The sequence below is a fragment of the Carassius auratus genome, unplaced genomic scaffold (assembly GCF_003368295.1).
Source record: "Carassius auratus strain Wakin unplaced genomic scaffold, ASM336829v1 scaf_tig00214657, whole genome shotgun sequence".
Lineage (NCBI taxonomy): Eukaryota > Metazoa > Chordata > Actinopteri > Cypriniformes > Cyprinidae > Carassius > Carassius auratus.
The window spans coordinates 886,550-895,000 of NW_020527754.1; the positions used below are offsets into that span (position 1 = coordinate 886,550).

The 8,451-nt window shown below is 32.3% G+C and overlaps 1 protein-coding gene across 1 annotated transcript in view; it reads right to left on the reverse strand.

Annotated features, from left to right (window-relative positions):
* Positions 1-8,451, reverse strand: part of LOC113092589 (kelch-like protein 29) — a 247,263-nt gene that overhangs the window by 217,298 nt on the left and 21,514 nt on the right. The window lies entirely within an intron of this gene.

The following is an 8,451-nucleotide window of genomic DNA, read 5'->3' on the forward strand; positions in this document are numbered from 1 at the left end:
AAAGCAGTGTAAGTCTCATTGTGCTGGAGAGACTGAGGGTGTTGGAATGCAGATCTGCAGGAAGTCTTCTGCATGTGATGACTTCCCCATCTGTCTGGCGACGACCACAGAGATGTGCAGCGCCTGTTGAACCCCAGCGGGCGGGTTTTACAGCCCCCCGCTTCACCTCATGCCCCATTAACGGAGGAAAGGGAAAAATGCAGGCATTCGTATTCCTGCTCCAAACATTCCTACAACAGCACTGCTGCGTGCAGAACCTCACAGATCAGCCATCACTCGCAAACCTGCGTAAAACGACTGGCCAGGGCCATACATGAGCAGCAGAGAGGGGCCGCGGCACTATATAGAGCAGCTGAATCAGGATTCTTTATAGACTCACTATCATCCAAAAGTTTGGGGTCAGTAAATAAATTTTTTTGGGGGGGGGGGGGGGTGCATTAAATGGATTAAAAGTGACAGTAAGCACAATCATAATGTTACAAAAGGTTCTTATTAAAAAAAAAACTGTTCTTTTGAACTATTCATCAAAGAATCCTTTAAATTGTATCATGGTTTTAGTAAAAATATGAAGCAGCACAACGATTTCAACATTGATAATAATCAGTAATGTTTCTAGAACAAAAAAAAAATCAGTATATTAGAATAATTTCTGAAGGCTCGTGTGACACTGAAGACTGGAGTAATGATGCTGAAAATGCAGCTATATATATATATATATATATATATATATATATATATATATATATATATATATATATATATATATATATATATATATATATATATATATATATATATATATATATATATATATATATACATACATACATAAAGTAGATATATATGTGCTGCGTAATAGTTTGTAGTTAAATTGTTTTATTTCAATATATATATATATATATATATATATACATACATAAAGTAGATATATATGTGCTGTGTAATAGTTTGTAGTTAAATTGTTTTATTTCAATATATATATATATATATATATATATATATATATATATATATATATATATATATATATATATATATATATATATATAGTGTACACGTGTATTTATACACATATGTATTTTTTATTGCAATAACTATTCTGTACTAACTAAACTACACACACACACACACACATATGTAAGTATACTTGGATATGGTATACTTGGGTATGGTTAATTTTTTTGTTCAATTATTTACACATAATGTGTTATATTCACAGCATTATGTGTTAGCCCATGTATGTTTCCTAAGCACATAAGAGTGACTGAAGAGATGAAGCAGGTCTGGCCGCAGAACTCTGACCCACTTCAGCTTCACCAATATCAGGCATCGCCAGCAGCAATTAAGAGAAATGACAACCATCACATCCTCTTCTGCTGACAGAAATATCCAAGACTTGTCCCCAATAGGGGAACATATTGATTTTAACAACTGAAATAAAACAAAGCGCTTTTCAAAATGGGTACAGAGGGAAATAAAGTGAAAAGAAAAATCCATGAGGGTCAAGAACATATAAAGGATATAAGGACACAAAGGATTTCTACACGTGAGCACAGATTTCAGCTAAAGGCAAGCGCTGGATTCAATAACAGTTAAGCTTTATCAACAGCATTTTGATTATCGCAGAAAACACTTCTCCCCCTTTCCTTATTTTTTTTTTTTAAATATCGCAATTCCAGTAACAATAACTTATTATGGGTTTTAAATCCAAATGTGAAGCTCATATTTTTCATATCAGACATAGAAAGTTAATAAGAGATTCCATCACACTATCAACACATGTAACATTATATTTTATGACCATTCATAATACAGTGTGTATTTTATGATTGTATTACTATATTTATAATTTTACTATTACTCTGTGTACTATCACTGCAAATGTTGTACTCTAAACACTATTTTTGCTTTTTCATTTTTAATCAAATGTTAACAAGTAAATACTGTGGTAGTGAAAGAAACAGAACTTAACTTTTTAATTCCTTTAATGGGTCAATAATGTTTTGCGCCTGGATTTATTGAATATTTCAAAACTCAAATAAAATAAAATGATAATTATATTGGTGTAACTGTCCTGAGATTGCTATAGAAGAGGGGAAATGTGTAATTAAAATGCTAACAAAACATTTTTCATATATTTTAATTTTTCATTTTAAAATATTCCAAACAAATATTATAGTACTACATATTGTAATATTTATATTCATATATGTATTTTATTATCATATTTATATATGCATTATATATATTTTATTTAAAAATAATATATTATGTGTTTATATATATATATATATATATATATATATATATATATATATATATATATATATATATATATATAATATAAATGTTTATACATACATATTCGTAATTAATCATTTAAATCTATAATTAAGGAAATGTATAAAATAAAAACAAAAATACATGAAAATGACATATATATACACACACATATATATATATACACATATATATATATACACACACACACACATATACATATATATATATATATATATATATATATATATATATATATATATATATATATAAAATATAAGACTATGCCAGTCATTCCTCATAAGTCACTCTGGATAAAAGTGTCAGCTAAATGAATAAAGCAGTGCAAATTCCCTTCAGCGTTTTATTGCACTCTCCAGCATAAATACATTAGATATATTCTGTTTTCCTCTGGCAACCAGCAGCATGTTGGTCCCGGGGTTGAGATTTGATAGATGATATCGTCACATATCGAAATATAAGGTGTTATTCCCAACCTCTCCCCAAAAGCACATTACACTTTTATTTGAGTATTTCCATCGAGGGAAGTGTCGTGGAGGTCAGGGCAGAAGGTCAGCCATAGTGCAAACGCCATGAGACTGCAAGCCTGACTTGAGAGCATTTATAAGCAGCACTGTGTGCTGTTAACGTGCCAGAAATGTGGATAATTCCTGTTTGATTGTTCTCGCCTGCCAGTCCATTCAAACCACTGGTATGTCTGGAATGGCATACTACCATCACCCTTGAACTATTTCTACAGCACACTTTATGTCTCCTCAATATAGCATTTGCATTTTCTGTATGCATGGAACAGCAGTGTGGCCTCCTGCATTTGCCAAAACAGAGCAAATACTACACTATATTCAACAATGCAATTAGGAACAAGCAAATCACTTCAAAACAGACTATTCAGTATATCACAAGTCACCATTTGGACCTGGACGTCTTAAGAGGTGTTGTTCTTGGTTTCCAAAGCAGCTAGACAAAGTGTAACAGAATGAAACAGAATGCAGGGGTCTTGAGACATGTATTTAAACAACTTTACTCCACCTTAAAAAATGTGCATCTGAATGTGTATAGCTGTTGCAGTAATGCTATATACATAAGGAAACTTCTTTTCCGAGAGGATTTTACCATGAAAACCATACTGTATACCTGAAGAATAAATGCTGCCAGCGCTAAAAAGATCTAATTAATTAAATTTTATAATAAAAAAAAAAATTGTACAAAAAGGCAAATAAATAAAATATTGCTTAATAAAATTATTTATATTTAACTAAAATATACAAAAAGGCATTTTATTTAAATTCTTTTATTAATGATACAATATATATATATATATATATATATATATATATATATATATATATATATATATATATATATATATATATATATTTTTTTTTTTTTTTTTTTTTTTTATTAAAATTTTTGTCTTATTTTTTCTAATATTTTCTAAAACTATACATTTTCTAATAAATAAATATATTATATACAATTATTTATTTTACTAAACATATACAAAAAGAATAAATAAATGAATTAAGATGTATTTATATTTTGTACTGATTGATTGATATTTAGAAAACACACAACCCTAACCCTAATCACAAATATCATGACCCCAAAGCAATGTGATCAAAATTCAGATTTGACAGTGATAGTTAAAGTCCATCAACTCACTGCTGTATACTAGTTCACATGAAATTCGTATGTGTTACACAGTATGCAGCACACTAGAATTCCATTCTGAAAATTGTTTACAATTCTGACAGTCTGCTACCTTCTCACACCCAACACACACACACACACACCTCCACCCAATCAGTGAGCGTTCACTCTACCAGTTCCTATTCTACATTTCCCATTCAGTCTGTTACATTGACTGATGGCCGGTGCATCTGTATTACAGACCTGAGGAGAGACAAGGCGACTGACATCAACACTGAGCCAGTAAAAACACAGAATCGGGTTAAGGGCAATCTCATAAACTCTGTGCATCAGCTGAAGGTCAACAATCACGTACAGTATCTTAATGAAATGAAGCTTGATAGTCTGAAATCGGGGGACAGTTTGGAGTGGGCGGACTGCATGTGTCGTCTCCATAGTCCATACGCAACTCCATCACGCTGTACTCAAAGGGCAGATTTTTATAAAAGCACAGCAATTCCTCTAATGGCTTTTATGGGAAGGCAGACAGGGCTGGCCTGAAGAACTGCAGAGACCCACATCATCAGATTGAATAAGGCCAAACTTAAAAAACTTCCAACGAGAAAAAATTCAAGAAAAGGTTACAGTGTCGACTGCTGTTACCCGGATGAGCCTGCGTTATTAGCTTTTCTCAGTAGTTATCTAGGGATAACATGCACTGTAAAAAATGGCTGTGATTTTAACGGTAAAAAACTGTGAAAATGCTACAGTACAAAACTGTTTACTGGTTAACGGTAATTTCCTGTAAACTTTACAGGGAAAAACCGTAAACCTACGTTCCCAGAATTCTCTGCGTTGCATTTCAAATTTTGTTTGAATTTGATGTTTTTTCTTTGAAATAACTATGTTTCTTCTTAATTTTTTCTCATCTGTTATGTTTATTAGGTTTGTATGTTACATAAAATGTTGTTAAATTAATGTTTATTGCATATTTCAGTTTAATGAGTCTCACCATGATGGTGTTTAGTGCTTGTGTGAATCACACCATGCACCTTCTATGTATCTCATTATTTAAAAGCTGCTTGTGATGGGCTTTGTTTCACCACGTGACTCTCTCATCACTACCTGCTTTTGGTGGTTACCAGTGTAATACAAAGGTACAAAACAGATTTAAGTGCTACAATAAGTTCGTATATTAATATTATATCAGTTAAATTAGGGTATTGAACTGTAAATATAGAGTAAAACCGTTAAACCTACAACAGTGTAACTGTATTTTTTACGGTATAAAACCGTTAAACCAAAAACGGTTTTACCATATTTTTTATGGTATAATTCTGGCAACCACAGCTGCCGGTTTTTTACCGTATATTTTACGGAATATTTTTTACAGTGTACCTCGCAATGTATGTGCTCAGTGTCAGATGATTCTTCAGAAATCATTCTAATATGCTGAATTGCAATCTAACGTGCAATAATGCATCCTTGCTGAATGAAAGTATTGAACAGTAATGTACAGAGCTTCAGTAAATTGTGGTACATTTTCTACTAAAAATGTTGTTAGGAAAAGTTATTAGGAAACATGCAAGTTCCAATAAAATTCCATGTAAACTATGTGTTGTGTTGCAATTCTATACATCCAATTTCCATCCATTCTTATACTATATATTACTTGCTAAATACTTCTTAAACAACTGTTTAATACATAAAAGTACAAACTGCTTAACTTTGATTAAGCAACATGTTTATTCATCTGTTATCCATCATCCTAAACACCTAAACTCAACTCAAGCTTATATGATGTTCCAGTGGATTTACATGCACCCCATGGATGTTCTCTAGAAATGTTGTGGGGAAAATGCACTATAAACCTTAATTTTATCTATAAAGGATTAATAGGATTGTTAAAGGTTTTCTACTAAATTGGATCCAGACATGAATGCGAGTAGTCAACGTATAAGACCACTAGGTTAACCATAGGTTTTCCTACAGCAGTGCTGGATAGTAGCTGAATACATGTAATCAGAATTATGTAATCAGATTCCAAAATGTAAGTACTTGTAATTAGATTACATCATCAGATTACAGGTACTCTTTTATGGATTACTTGATTACATATTCACACAATGGCAATAAATTATTCATGATTTTTACTATTTGGGAAACCCTGCTGTAATGCATTGTAATGCATTCCATAATGTGGAATATATACTTTTTTATTTTAAATAAAACCAATATAGTACACAATAATTCTATTCAAGTCTATGTGATGAATAAATTAGGTCAAAAGTAATCTAAAAGTAGATTAATTATGTGCAATCCAGACAATCGAAACCACAGTTTTCGTCATGTAATTTGTAATCAGTAATGGACTACAATTTGTAAGTAATCTAACCAGTGCTGTCTAATATGATAGTAGTACTAGGTGACATACTGTAGAGTGGGCTGATGAAGATGAAGAAGTCTGTGGTTTAACATGCACTAATGCATCACACAATAAGACTTGAAACATGCATTAGGAAAGTCAACGTAGTCGAATTGGACTTCATGTTGTCTAAACACCAATCCATGCGCTTCACAACTCGGTGCACCTTTGAAGGAAGCAATATCCATAGAAACTGCACAAGGTCAGATATAGATCCTCAAACATTTCTCCACCTATAGAGCACTCAGCATCTGTTCAGCACATGTAGCCGCTCTATAAATCTCCTAGGAATCCCTTTAATGGCATCACAAACCCAGCTAATGGATGTCGTGCTGCGGTGAAAAACGCTAACAAGAATGATCAAAACAAACATGAAGGCTAACCTCTCAACCTTCTGTCATACCTTAAATGTCATGGGGTTTTTCTGTGCCACACAGTATCTTCTTAACGTCCCATAAAGCACTTCATCAGCACCAAGGCACCGCACTGCATCCCAAACACGTCTGTTCTGGGATCATTTACAGTAGTAGGGCCGAGAGGAACCCAAGATAAGCAAACAGGCTGGACGCCCATCAAAACACACATTTAGTATTTAAAAGTGGATGAATTGTGATTCCAGCGAACGTGTTGGGAGTGTTACAGGAATTTCGGTCTCATTGGGACTACATTACGGTCCGATCTTTCCACTGTGTGTTTTGGAGGTGCTTTCTCGCCTCATTCCTGCGATTTTTCACACCCAAGCTCTCGGTCATGCTACAGGACAGATAATACAAGCCACACCGTCCATGATAAACAGCATTTCTTCTGTTATATATAATGAAAGAAGAAGAGCCCCAAAATTATGAAATGGTGTCATGTGTACGCTAGTCTGCGTTTTGCAATATTCCGCACAATAATTTAAGGAATTTGTGCATTTTTTAAATGAATTCATGTGAATAAATGAATTAATTTTAAATGAAAATGCATTTTGGCGGCCAACCAGCAATCATACGGATGACATTTTAATTTCTACTTTGCATATAAATAACACTAACTAAATCTCATTTGTAGGAATACCTCTGATATTAATCTTCATGCTCATAATTATACATTTTTATAGTAAAGGGCAACCGTTGCAATTTCTCTTTTTCTGCAGCTGTGGAAACCACCTATAGTAATCATCCCTTGAGCCTCAAAGCTGATGAAGATGAAAGGAACTCTATATACTCAAGTATCTATTCAAACATGACCTGAAAAACACACAAAATGTATTATTATTCAACAATACTGTTAAATGTACATTAATATTATCATTGTTGTTGTTATTCACATATAAAAAAAACTTTGCATGTTTTAAATACTAACAATGATGACAGTATTATTATTATTATTATTATTATTATTATTATTAATAATAATAATAATAATACATTTGTATGATTAATTATTCACAAAAATGCTTTTAACATTAAATAATAATGCTAACAACAATAATAATCATTATCATTCGTATTATTAATTTTATTACTCAATAGAATAATGCGGAACATTAAAATAAAAGTTTTATGAATATAATAAATAATGATAATAATAATAACTTTTCTACTGCAAAAGCCTAAACACCCCAAGAAATCCAAGGTTTAATGGTTTTTACTGCTTGTCTATCCACTTTGAAGTAATTAACATGCTATTATGATACCAATTGACAATAAATATATGTAAATATATATATATATATAATAAAAGCATAAAGTTTTCTCCAATCAAACACCACCTAGAATATTAACATCTCCTTCCCAGACCACCTCCTACCAACTAGATTCACATGTGTTGCTCTGGGACTTCAAAATGAACTTTTTACAACACCATTTGCGTGTAAAGTACAACAGCCAACATTGTTTAGTTGAAACTGCATGCATTTTAATGATTAACTCTTAAGTGGCCAGCAAAGTTGAACACATGACACCGAAAACCAGCTTAACTACCACACGCTGCGATAAACCAGCAATCGACTTTAATCTGAAGTCAAGTCAACAGCTGACAGTCTTGAGTGGCACAAATTCTAAATATTAGTCTGTATTCTGACAGGTTAAATATAGCGGGTGCTTGAGTGACGG